The sequence below is a fragment of the Bacillus rossius genome, chromosome 7 (assembly GCF_032445375.1).
Source record: "Bacillus rossius redtenbacheri isolate Brsri chromosome 7, Brsri_v3, whole genome shotgun sequence".
NCBI classification, from domain to species: domain Eukaryota; kingdom Metazoa; phylum Arthropoda; class Insecta; order Phasmatodea; family Bacillidae; genus Bacillus; species Bacillus rossius.
The window spans coordinates 54,109,441-54,124,317 of record NC_086335.1 but is presented as its reverse complement, the minus strand read 5'-3'; positions in this window follow the sequence as shown (position 1 = coordinate 54,124,317).

Here is a 14,877-nt window from a genome sequence, read left to right as displayed (position 1 = left end):
GTTCTCGTTCTCGTCAAAACATATCACTCTCTCTGCACACGTCCAACTGCAATTCTTAAGGGGCCCGCCTCGTCAGAGGTGTATGTGTGTTAGTGAGGCGGGCTGATAAGCGCGACGCTCGCTGGTGCTTCTAGCGCGGTATAGCCTCTAAGCGCAAGGCTCTGAACTGCCACGCAGTCTTCTCGTCGTCACAGGATAACGGTGAAATTTGAGCGGTGACCGTAACATCATATGGCGGAGAAATGAAGATAAAGGTGTAATGCAAGTCCCTTAATGGGCTTTCAAGAATCTGTAAGTACTGGTTGTTTTACGCTTAAAAATTACTCTGAAAACATGCGTTTTGGCCATTTTAACTCTTATGAAAATACAGTTTAAAAACTCAATCCGAAATCAAAAGTTCTTTTCGGCCCGCAGCGAACTCTTAAATGCTTTTCGTAAGCAGACCCCCACTCGGATATCTCGAGTAGTTTTTAAATCGCGTTGTTTTTCCTGAAGTTCTGCACACCACGTGTGCGCCCGGGCAGAGGGGAAGTTACTCGCCTCTGGTCGGACGACCACGCGACGGTACGCCACGCTGCAAGTCAGCTCTTCCTGCCCATTGGCCAGTCGCCGCTGACCCGCGCAATCGCCTCTCCGAGGCTGCCGACTCCGAGCTGACGAGGCAGACACACTGTCTCCCGCCGCAGACTACCTCATAACAATTCCCTTACACTTGGCTATAATTTCAATCACGGGATATTTATCCGAAATGGCGTAGAAGGGAATGATAAAGGTCGGCTGCTGTTCGAGAATTTTTTTTTGTTTGTGATATTTTTTACTAAATGCGTCAACGTCTGTCTCATTTCTTTAGAATACAAAGTATAATTGGATGTAAATTACGTTATCTTAGGAGCAATCCAGAATTTGTTTTCTTAAAATGCTATAAATTACGAAGCGTGTCCCTATTGGCATAGCTATGGAACTTCTTTAAGAGGGATTATGCCTCGCCTTCTTGTAATTTCCAAAATTTTTATATCGCTTGCAATAATACTTCCGTGCTATATATATATTTTTTTTGCTTAACATGGCATAGGACTTGACTTTGGCTACTTGCTGAAGTCAATACTTGTGGACTGGAGTGGTTATCTTGATAGTTGTAGTCGCCCGCGTGAAATAATAAGTTATTTTTCGCGGCGCTCACAGACTAGAGCCTGTTAATAAATATGTGGTCGCAACAAGGTAAACAAGGTCTGGTTGATATTATTTACGCCTCGACATACCAAAAATTGGGATGAAGAAAGCAAAATTAGAATTATAGCAGAAAAAATGGAGAAAAAATGGGGTGTGGCTGTGTCATGAACGCGACCTATGTTGTACGTGAATACGTGCACGTAACAGGTAATATGTTCTATACAAATTATAAAATATGCTATTTTATGTATGTTATAATCATTTTTTTTATTTTAACACTACATATATATTCACTGTAACCATTTTACACTAATGTTTTATATATGCAATCGATAGATTTTGACGAGAGCTGACGATTGAAACTCAAACGAACGTCGTAGCTTCTCCGAGTCAAAAGTTATACTATATGGAAATCTCGATTCGCAGCAAATTTACCTCAAAATGGCGGCGCTTCCCCTTCCACCGCGCGCGATGAGTCACAATCCTCACTTATCGTAACGAATTAATTGATCCTTTAGCTATCCAGTGGTGTGATTAAAATTTTGTATGGAGATGATAGATATGTAGCTGCAACACCAAACTGTATCATTAGTTTTATTTTAAATTGCCTCCCACTAGGGAAGCAATTTTAAAGACGCATTCACGTCAAAAATTCCCGAGTGGTTTAAAAAAAGTCGTGCAGACGATCGACTGTTGTGACCGGAACACATGATCACTGATTGTTTGGCGTGAGCAAGTTGTTCTGCGCCATGACAACCAAGAGTATCGTTATTTCGTGAGCAATATCTCGCTCGTTTGAAACCACGCTCACGTATGCGAGACACGAAAAACACTGCTGTTCAATGTAAATCAGGTACGTTATCGCCCCGAGTGTCATTCCAGACGTTATTGTCATATTTTCCCCCCGATTTTTTTTCTTTTTTTCCCTCTAACAAGAATAAAACGCAAAAGAAAAAAGCTTGATTCGATACTAGGAAATAAAAACATTTTTACGAGGGAAATCTTTTGTAGTTTACGACCAAATATTTCCTGGCCATAAAACCCCCAGCGCCGAAATATCGCGTGAAATAAACTTATCAAAGCATACACTGTAAGATATATCTTATTTTTTTTATGTTGATGCTTTCATTTTTATTAAGCCTGTTTGCATAGTATCTCATTCTAACGGACAGGACGCCGCGTAAATTTGTGTGGGGCATAATGGTAAAACAGCAGTGTCCTGTCATATCATTCTAACTGCTACCATAAAACAGCTCGTAAATATCGCGCAGATAGGACCACTGAACACTCTTTTATAGAAGCGACGTAAAAATAAACACCGGTGCCTCGTGTCAGAAGGCTTCCAACTGCAATTTTTAGTTTGTACTTTTTATTTTTAATTTTAGGGTGTTTAAGTACTGAAGCGATTCATGTCGAACGTTTAATGAAGACAAAATCACAGCCACTTTTGCCATGTTCGAATCGGGCAATCGTAGATTTTAAATTTGTTATTTGGTATATTTCCTGCCGGATACATTCAGCATTCGCGTGTTCCGTACGCACAACACGTTAATGAGATTAATATTCCATTATATATATATATATATATATATATATATATATAATTCTTAAATAACTCATACGAGCAAAATTTCACCAATATGGTTGTACTTGAAGTAATCGTAAGTAAATTATTTACGCCCCAAGTATTGCGGCTAACAGCAACAGTTTACAATATTTATTTCGATAATCTCACATTATTTTTTAGGTATGAATTAAGCCCAAAAACACACTCATTTTTTTTTAATTTTTAAAGTTAAATCTGATACAGCAAATTTGTAATTTTTGTTTTTCGCAGTAATTTAGGTTAGGTGCAAAATACGGAGCAATAACTAAATTTTTGAAAGGAAAGGAAAAGTCATCGCCTGTCAATTCGAACGCGGTCTTGGGTTTTTAATTCCAGCACGCAAAACGGCGAAAGTGAAACCGCAAGAGAGAAGGAGTGAGAAAAGGTGGCGGGGGGAAAAAGGGGCTCGTGCCAAAACTCGCCTCCGGGGATGTGTGCGGTAATAGCGACAGCGGGAGGAGGGTGTAGGGGGGGGGGGGAGAGGGGCACTCAGAGTGGTGTTTGCCGACGGCCCTTACCTCTGCACACACACACACACACACACACACACACACACACACACACGTGCTGGCTCGCCGTCTCGCCGGGCAAACAAGGGACTAGTGGGTGTCCGGACCGCCGCCTCGTGCCTCTACACCTTACACCACCTCTACACCTCCCCCCCTCCCCCCCTACCACCACTCGGCGACGAGCTCTCTCGGCGGGGTGGGCATGGATGCCCTTCGCTGTCCACCGCCGGCGCCGACACGCATGTCATCCAATCGCAGACCCCTATTCATTCTTACATGTTAACGTCATTTTACTCAACTTTCAATTGGTTGTTTGTAAAGTCGATTTACGGACGATAGTTTAACGTGGCAACGTCATAAAAAACATTGATGAAGTGATTGCGTACTCTTATGAATAAAATTGGATCATTTTTATTGAATAGTCACTATTTTGTATGGATTCAAAGAAGGAGTGAAATTAAATCTACAATTTAATTGATAAATTTACTTTTATTTGCACTCATTAATTCAAATATGTTTATTACTTTAACGAATAGATTATTTTAACTATAACTTTTATACATGTTTGCTATTTAACTTCTTCCAATCTGTGTTATTCTGTCAAGGATAGGACGATGATAGGAAAAGTAGGAAACGAATGGGAGTGTTTCAAGGATGATGTGAAGGAAAATGGCTTACCCAACACCAAGATGCAGTCAAAAATAATATATTTGCGCCACGGACTCTGCAGCAATGCTAGGAGGAACGGGTTAGCAAAGAGCAATGGAAATGTTACATTGAAATGCATGAAAACAGAATTACGCCACGGACTCGGTCGCAATGCTAGGAGGTTCAGGTTAGCAAAGAGCAATATAAAATGAGCGTAACGGGACACAGCGAAACGGGACAATGTGCGTAACGGGACACTTTTTCGTGCGTGCAGCCGGAGTTCATCGATTTATTAGACGTTGTCACGTCAAAAAAAAGATTCATTAAGATAAATTAACAAAACCATTGTCAAAATTTAAGGATAGCTTAAAAAAAATTTTTTTAAGGATTTAGTTTTTCAGATTATCAGGGTGAGGGCTCCCAATGTCCCGTTTTCTCTTGGGGCGATTTGACACTTCATAGGCTCCCAGGTCAGGCCATACCTACTGCATTGCAACCAATGTTCACATGTACAGTGAGCGTCAGAATTCCACCGACCAACTACAGCTGCAGGTCATTTATGGGTTTAAGCGCTACCAAAGGATAATATGAAATCTTTGAAGTTGGAACTTGACAACTTTTTTTTTCGTAGTATTCATTCTCGCTATTTCACGCATCAATATATTTCATTTTTAGAACTGATGGAATACACTATACTTAAAATGGTGGAAAGAGGTGGTGGTGTTTTGATAGCAGATAATAAGCATGAATTCTCATCCGTGCAGCCTATTCAAAACATTGATTACTCTGGAGTAGAAGCGGGCTGGATTAAAATTAAAAAATTTTCAAGCAACAAACATACCTTCAATATTACACATATAAATATCAAAGCCAAGGTGCAGCATTAACTCAATTTTACAACAGGTACTGGATAATGGCAATATAACCAAAAACAGTCATTCAACAATTCTCAAATTTTTGCTTATCTAAACTGCCGTAATGTGAAGTAGCGAAAGCAGTTGAACTTGTTAAAGAAGACCCATTTCATCCTGATTTAATCATCATAATCATCATCGATGTTCTTTCCTCAAATAACCATTCAAACTTTATCTTTAAGAACTATAAAAATGGTGATTATCTTGGTGTATATAATTCTATACAATTACATGTTTTGTCTGACTCTTACTATACTTCTGATGAGAATGAACCTCTAGCTGAACCACTAACTTCGTGCTTATGTGATAAAAGTATTTCCTTCATCCTGATAACTACTAAAAAAATCATCTAATTCACCCCTATTGGTTTCAAATAATTCATTGAAAAATTAAATTAAAATATAAAAAAAAACATTTCACAAGCGATTTACAAGAAATCAAAACATTTAATATTATACGCACTTTTCGCATTACAGAAAGCAAGTAAAAAAATCTCATCAAGAGAGATAACGTGAAGATTGATCCAAAAATATGTTGGAGATAGGACAAAATCATGAGAAATGTGTATTGTGAATATCTTTGTATTAATTTGAACGGTGTTTTCTCAAGTAATCCATATTTTAATACCTAATACTTTCGCACAATATTTCACAAGTGTCTAAGTAAAGTGTGTCACGACCTTGACCTACTTCCACGGTCAAGGCCGACAAACCTTCCTCTCACACACGTCACCAAGAGGGTCAATCACACAGCTGCCCGAAACAAGCTGTCTACACTCGCTTCCTCGAAGCCTGTGTCCACATCCCCTTGAGCATGCAATGTGAGATTACATAATTGTATCCAACAGGTTATCATCATCATCATCATTATTATCATCAAATCTTATAGAAAATCATGTAAGGGGTAGTGATAATAAAAAGGAAACAAACCAGTTAAACTTTAAGATAACTTTCTGCAGTTTAATTAATTCAATTACAATCGTGAAACCGACCATTGCTATTGAAATATATTTTCACCTGCCTAATAATGCATATTTTAAACCTTTTCTAATGTCCGTATGCTTTATAACAACCATTAAATATATATACTTTTTTGCTTACAAATAATTATAAAAATATTGCTACTAAAATAACATGCCTCAGAATTGCGCAATTAAGTTAATAAAATCTCACGTTAATATAAATATGAGATGTAAAAAAACTTATTTCATTGCAGGCTAAATAAAAAAAAAAATAGTAATCCAACACTATCTAAAATACTACCATTTTAATGAAGCGCTCCTAGATCAAAGTTCATAAGGTCTTTTCTGTTCGTCATGAATTTCACGTTCAATTATAAATTATAAGCATGTTTGCCCAACTATCTTTTTCACGCACCTTCCTAGACTTTAATTACTCGTAATTCGTAATAGTTACGTTAGTAATTCGTAGACTTAAAATTTACCGTTTGTGCGCACAGTATTTTCATAAAACCAACACTGACTGCTCATTTAACTGTTTCCAATTTGTCACGGTCTGTAAAGGCGAAAAACATAATTTACTAATATCGCTCAGGCTTTTTTTTCCCCGTTTGCAAGACAACTTAATCATAACTGTCCGTTAGCAATAAATAAACTTTGTAACAAAATTCGGGAAACAATCTACACATGATTAAATCTCTTAGCTGTCCCATTAAACGCAACAGCATGCTTCACCACACTAAAATCCGTCCTTCCGAATTTGCGTGTGTTCTGATTCCCAACGACTTAAATCTCTCTGTGTGTCGTCAGACTTACTTTACTCTACGACGCAGGCGTCCAGATGCGTCCCTCGTAGCTCCTGGTGTGAGTTCCTCGCCGTCGTAGTCCGCCGCAGGCAGCTCGGACCTCCGCTCTCGTAGCCGGCGCAATTACTTCACTTCACTCCACTTCACTCCACGTCTTCACCTATTTGGCCTTGGTGGGTACCCGTTTAGCCATAAAATCACGATTTTTGGACTTTTATAATTTTAACTTCACTTGACAGTCATGAAATGCAGCGAAACTATTGAACTATGGCCGACCTCATAGATAGGGATTATTTTACCATTTACCTTGCGTCTGTTGTAATGGCTTTCGACGTACGTTTGTTACCTATTTGTACGTCTTCGGGCGCACTCGACTCGTTCCGAAAACAACCGAAGCGGGAATATTTAGCAAGCGTCACTCGGGCAAGCACACATTACTGCTAGAAAAATAACAAAGTTTTTAAAAAAAAGTAGCTTGGCTTCTGGGTTGTAGCCGTGTCCTTGGCGGATAATTCACCGACTTTTCGGTCGACATTGCAGTCGCCATCATCAGGGAGCAGTTACCTACAGTAAGTAACAGGTCCCTAATGATGGCGACTGCAATGTCAACCGAAACGTCGGTGAATTATCCGCCAAGGACACGGCTACAACCCAGAAGCCAAGCTACTTCAGACAATGGCCGTGAAAGCCTGCGAAATTATTATTATTTTTTAATTGCGCAAAAGAATACTTTAACCATACTAGAATATTAACAAAATAAAAATTAACATTACTAAAATTATTACTTAGTAATTAAAAAAAGCTTCTAAAACGTATTTGAACTCTAATTGCCAACTTAGGGGAAAAGTTAGCAGGCAACTGGTAACAAGTGCCACCTGAAAACCCCAATTTTCAGTATCAAATGTGAGCCGTGACACAATTCCTGTTTAATTAATTTATGATAGTCTGGTCGTTTAGGGCATTAAATCCTTAAAATATACTATGTCAGCAGGCCCTGATGGTATACCAAATTTCATTTTGAAAGGATGCTCCTTTCTGCTAATACCTTTGCTAACATTTGTTTAATACAAAATTCCCAACTAAATGATAAATAGTTAATGTTATTCCGATACGTAAAAAAATGAAGTAAATTGAATGTTATTAACTAAAGTCATTTATCATTACTTATTGGATTTTCTAAAAATGTTGAAAATAAATATATTTAAAAAACAATTTTCTACTAAAAATATGCTCTTTTTAATCAACATGGTTTCGAAAATGGTATAACTACTACTACAAATTGACTCGCTTTCCTAAAAATAAAGAAATAAACAGATAACAGGCCGCTGCTTGTAATTTTGATCTGCCAAAGCTTTTGACACTGCAAAACACTATTTTTTACATGTAAAATAATCAAAATTTGGTTCGATAGGTACATAAATCGGTTTTATAGTTATTGAAAGAGTTTTTTGTATTAATAAACAAATATAATTATTATCTAGATTATGCTCGTTATGATTCACAGAAAAGTTCTGTTATCTCATTTAATTTTCAACACATTGGTTAATAATATGAGTTAGGTTCTCAATCATACTATTGGTCTATTTTTTGCTGATGACTATTATTTTTAATATTTTGTGTCGTCCTAGTTGTTTTGTATTGGAGTTCTTGACTTTTTTGTAGTTTCATGTTTATATTTATTTATTTGTGTCTCATTTTTTAAAATACTGTACTTAGAGTGTCACCGTTTCACAGTCGTTTAAAATCAACTTTGTGCATACTCCACACAAGTAATGATATTGTTTTTAGGGTAATTTCCAATTTTAATAATTTATGAAATCTAGTAAATTAAGTGTATAAGTAATATATTCACATATTCTGTTACTAAGTAGTTGTTACAACTAGCTCAATATTATCCTAACCTTAGAGTACTTTAGCATAACATAATTTCAACTGCTTTGTATTTAAGTTGATTTATTTTTGTAAGTTATTCATTCGTTTCTTTTAAAAATTGTCATGCCTGTTTCTTTTGGTAATAATATGGAACTAGCATAACTGATTTTTATTTTTAATATAGGTTTTATCGCTAAAGTATTTTATCTCTGTTTGTGCTGTCTTTTGTCCACTGTCCTGTGTTATTGCTTTATTTAAGTTGTGCCTATCATATTAGGTTGTTTTTTTTAGCTGTAGACAGGCATGTTACAATCAATAAAAATGTTATGTAGTCCCTGCTCATGTGCATTGCCTGCTTGATTAGCACCCCCCCCCCCCCTTCTCCCTTCCCAACATTCCGAAGTGTCAAAAAAATGTTTATTCTTGTAGTTGTTATATATTACTAAGCAGCACTAGGCACTAGGTATTCGTAGTATACATATATATTTTTTTGACCTGACAACGTCTAATAAATCGATGAACGCCGGCTGCACGCACGAAAAAGTGTCCCGTTACGCACATGGTTCCGTTACGCTGTGTACCGTTACGCTCATTGTACGCTTGCGCCGCATCTCTCTTCCACTCGACTGTTTATAAAGTGAAGTGAAAAGTAAATATGGTGTTCATTGCTTATTACAACAATTTCGGCAATAAAGGTTAATTATTCTTGCATTTTAAAAATCTGATTACTAGTATAATTTCAAGTATTTATTCTTTTATTATTAAAATAAAAATTATTCAATTTTATTCATAAAAGTATGCAATCAATGTTTTGTTATGACGTTGTCACGTTAAACTATCGTCCGCAAACCGACTTTACAGACAACCAATTAAAAAAAATAATAATAATAAGTATTGGTCTTCCTGAAAGATGCCTCTCCTTCCGTTCCGTCTCGGTGTGAGTCACTCATGTGATCACCTGCGCGCATCGCTGGGAGGAGGAGGAGGTGGAGGGGGGGAGGGGGCGTCGAGTGCCGGCGCGTGTTTGCCCGGGAACTGAATCCCTCGTCGCCCGTCGACCCACGCATACCCGCGGGGGCGCTCCCGATCCCCGCACCCTCCCCGGCCAATGGCGTTGAAGGAGGGGACGGACACGCGCGCGCATGCGCGACTCGACGCCTCCACGCGCGCGCTGGAAGCGAAGTGCCCCGAACTCTCACAGCGTGTGTTCCGAACGACGTTAAACGATCGCGTGACGTGTTTTTCGAAAGTCGTGTATTGCGTTTTGTCAACTTCGAAGCTTACAGTTAAGTTACACTATACAAACGGAGAAAAAAAAATAAGTCGTTAGTTATTTTAATATTACTAAAACCGTGTTCAACACACAATTTTTTTTAAGTGTAAATAAAAGTTTGTTTTCATGTACCTAACGGTATTATTTTGATTACGTTAGAACAAATTCATATTGTTACGAACGTGGGAGAAAAGGCTAGGTCACCGACGCCACGCGCGCATACCTTCTGGGAATAGGGCGTCCCAGACACGCCACCCCCCTGCCCTCGCACCCTCCTTCCTTGGTGCTGTTGTCTATCCCTGAGTGGCCTGGGAAACCTTCGTGCTTACAGCGGACGCCGCGGGGAGTGGCGTGAATTAACGCGTCGGTTCTGGATGCTTCGAGCGTCGGGTAGGCACGGGATGTCCACTCCAGTCGGTTCCAGAAAGACTGCCAACGGGTATAAAAACGGCGAGGCCGGCCTCCGTTGGGAGTTCCAACAGGCGAGAGAGTGAAGTGAGCGACCGGACCGTGCGTGTGTGACTGAGTGGCGCGAGACTGTGTGTGGACAGGTGCGTGGTAAGGGGGCGAACCACTGTCGAGCCCAGCTCCAGTGAGGAGTGTGAACTGTGGACTGGACAGATACTTAGTGATCTGCGAACAGACATTCAGTGTGGTGATTTAATTAGTAATGTAAATATTAGTCGCAAATAACACTGTATAAAATTAATTGGGCTATCCTTACGTACCCACTCGTAACAATATTTTAGAGTTGGTAGAAAAACTAAATATTTGTTTAGGAAGTCAATGTGTTATTTCATACCTAATCATGATTTTAATCTTTAGGCTATAGAATCTAAGCTAATTTTCAGACCACGCTTAAAAACACTAAATTTAAAATGGAAATTAAAAAAGTGTCAAACCAATTGGAACACTGTCTCAATATCAACCACCATAACAATTTGAATTTAAAAATAAAATGGTGCAACTTGCAGTACAGTTTATTTTTGTATTTTTTTTATGGCACTTCATGACCTAAATTTGAACATGTGTTGAAGTTAACTTTCACTTCCTCGTCGAAATATTAAGCCATATGCAGACACATGCGTAAAATAATCCGTTATTTCCTCATGCCTAAAACCAAATTATTAAGATTATAAATATTTTATGTTTACTTTGAAGCAAAAATATTTTGAATAAATTAAAAATTGTAATTCCAGTAAAGATTAGTTATTCCAATATGGCACGGTACGATTCCCTTAAACGAAATATAGAAATCTTATCTAAGAGCTATTTAGATATGAAATTTATCAAGGCAGTGCCCGAATTCACCTGAAGCAGGGGTGCAACAACAGCGGGGGGGGGGGGGGGGGGGGGGGCAAGGGATCTGAAACCTTGAAGTGGGGGCAAACCGGGGCAAATAAAGTGTTGTGTAATCAATTTTTAGATAATAAAACTGCTTAAATAGCACCCATTCCACCTTGGAATACAAATTTTCCCGGGGGAGGACCCCCGGAGCCCCCCATTCAATAGGGGGATCGATGATTCTTTATAAAAAGGTATATTGCCCCCCCCCCCCCCCTTTTGGAAATTTAATTGTTGCGCCCCTGACCTGAAGTATAAACTTATTCATACTTGTCCCCGGAAGAGACTTCATGAGCGCTACCCAAATTTGAAGGTAAGTATGCAGGTATGCAAGTAGAAGAATCAGTGTATTTCACGAGCACTTCCAGCAAGTCGCTATTACGGCATTATATCGCTATATACATAAAGATTCTGACGTAAAATTCCTTTAAAATCCACCAAAAATATATAAACTACTAACAAAACAATCATACCAAACAACGTAACTCAACTATTAACGATATATTCGTCCAGTTGCTCGTGCAAACGAAGGCTTTTGTTCGAATTCGAAAGTATCTGGTGGTCACCATCAACGACTGTTCTCTTGTTTTTTCCACAAACAAATAAAAAAAAACTGCGAGAACAAATACCAACTACTATCAGCCAATCATAACGTATGTCTCAAATCCGTTTCTTTACAGTCCTTTGAATATTACGATTGCAGCTAAAGCGTTCCTATCTAACAAATAATACAGGATACATAACCTACTCTTTTTTTTTACTGTAGCAATGTTTGTAATCATAATGTATAGGACTAGTCTTCATAATCACGACAAATTGAATTTAAAAATTTGTCTATTTATGTAAACTCAGTTCTTATTGGTTAGCAAAATTCGTTTTTAAATAATCAACAAGCAAAGACAACATAACTGCAAAATAACTGCATGCGTGTTAATACAGTTAAACTTAGAGAATAAATAAACTTATCTAAAGTCAAAAGTTGCAAATAGTAATTAATATCGCAATTTTTGGCTAATTAAATATAGTCACTATTAAGGTGTAACTAACTCTTTCCTTCATAGCTAACAACCTGTTTCACTGTTAATACCATTCATACAGGCCGAAGATTATAAACATCAAATCCAAACTGATCTGGTACACACCATGAACCACTTATAATTTCGTTAAATTTCAACTTTATAGTCATTTTGTGTCACAATTATGATTACAGCTCCTACCAAAAACATAATTATAAACTCCGGAAGATAGTCCATACTTTACCTATCTTGTAATTGTTACAATGATTTAAAACATACGTACACTAAAAATGTCCAAATAGTTATTATAACCTAAAAGTTAAAAAAAAAAAAAAGTGTTACTTTTTGAAAGCTCTGTACAAATTATTTTCTTGTAAATTTATATTTCAGAGTATCAATGTATCACTTTAGATTGTAGCATGTTCTGGATATGTAAACTGTAAATAACTTGTCCCATAGCCGCATGGAATCAATCAAAACAAGGTTCAATGGAATGTAAATGAAATAAAAATTGTATAATCAATGTATGTATTACCAACTGGCATAATAGCCAAAAACCATAATAAAAAAACATAAACTTAATACTTTATGATGATATTCACAGCTCAAAGTAATCTTTTTATTTTACCTACAAAATCTGTCAATGAATTAATTGGTCATGTTGCAATTTTTCCTTTCCGAACATAGTCGTAGTAGTAAAGTTTTAAGCTACCGCTACCACCGTACTTCACCTTAAACTCGATTACCTATTCTATAGCACAACATGTCTTAACATTTAGCCTATGCTTTAAACCTTTGTGTGTCTGATAAAATTCAGGTCGTAAACACAAATCATTGCTTTCTATATTTTGCGACATCTCTACAAGCACACGAACTATGTACTGCGTAGAATTATTCAACTTCCAACGATAGTTTTTTTTCCGACTTACTTTACTGTTGAAATTTTGAGCATTGTTGATGTTTAAAAAGTTAGTTCGAAGAAGAGAATTTCTATTTCTTGAATTCAAATCCATTTTATTCGATCCTCTCACCCCGAAGGTTTTTTAAAACTAAATTATTGACACATTTTGGACGAAGAACCTACTTTTGGATACATGTGAGTAAGATGTGCAAGTATGTAGGTATATTACGAATGAAGGGCATATAGAGTTGCTCGGAAACTGTTCGCACATGACGTATTATTGAAGGAAAGCCTAGAGTTCACACCCGACCAGTTCGAAAGTTGGCCGATCGCCCGTGAAAAACAAAAACACCACCATATTGCAAAGATATACATATTTTATGGTCATTAAGTTATTTTAACGTAACCTATCCAACCTTTAATTTTAGTTATGATAACCTAATCTAATATGCCCTCCCGGAAAAAAAAATATGAATAACTATTATTTATTACACGGGCAGAACCTAAGGGATCCGGGAGGCTGGTATTGAACTACACGAGCGTGACACGACTAACACTAAAGGAAGTAACTCGAAATATTTTCCTGCAAATCTTCACGACGAAACTAATGGCAGCGTGGCCTGGCGGAACTAAATAGAGGGGGGGAAGGGATGTCAACAGACGCTTGATAAATAAATAATGGCGCCTGGTTGGAGGCGACACTCCCTCGTCCCACCCACGCGTCTGTCGGGTCGGTTCATTCGCCCCCCCCACCTCCCCCTTCACCTGCTCCCACGGGGCCGCACCTAAACAGTCGCCCCATCATACCTTGTGTGGGACTGGGCTCGTGACGTGGCGGCCGCGAGGTCACGCGGAGGTCATCGCCGGCGCAGAGCTGCTGCTGCTGCTGCCGCGGCGGCGCAGAACAACTCGTGACGCAGCGGCGAATCGCTCAGGGGCGGAGGATCCAGAAAGAAGCTGCATCGTCGATTTTTAAGAGAAAGAAAAAATTGGTTGTCTGTAAAGTCGGTTTACGGACGATAGTTTTAACGTGACGTCATAACAAAACATTGATGAAATGATTCCATCTTTTATGAATAAAATTGAAAATAATTTTTATTGAATTTAGCACTATTTTGTATGGATACAAAGGAGTGAAATGAAATCTTCAATTTAATTGATAAATTTACTTTTATTTGCACTCATTAATTCAAATATGTTTATTACTTTAACGAAGAGATTATTTTAAATATAACTTTTATACATGTTTGCTATTTAACTTCCAACAATCAGTGTTATTCTGTTAAGGATAGGACTATGATAGGAAAAGTAGGAAACGAATGGGAGTGTTTCAAGTTTAATGTGCCTCGAAAACGTCAAATGGATGGTTGTTCCAATCGAGTGGAAGAGAGATAGATGCGGCGCAAGCGTACAATGAGCGTAACGGGACAATGTGCGTAACGGGACACTTTTTTCGTGCGTGCAGCCGGCGTTCATCGATTTATTAGACGTTGTCACGTCAAAAATACACATTGCTATAACTTGTAGACGCAACGGTTAACTGTCTGCGTATACTCAGTATACACTAATTGCATACCAAACCATCTTCTCATAGTTAAAACAGAGATTTAAGTTTGTAATGCAGAAAGGTGCAATATTTGAAAGGCTACCACATTTGACTACAAAAAGTTTTGAAGCTGCATCGTCGATTTGAGAGAGAAAAAAATACACATTGCTATAACTTGTAGACGCAACGGTTAACTGTCTGCGTATACTCAGTATACACTAATTGCGTACCAAACCATCTTCTCATAGTTAAAACAGAGATTTAAGTTTGTAATGCAGAAAGGTGCGATATTTGAAATGCTACCACATTTGACT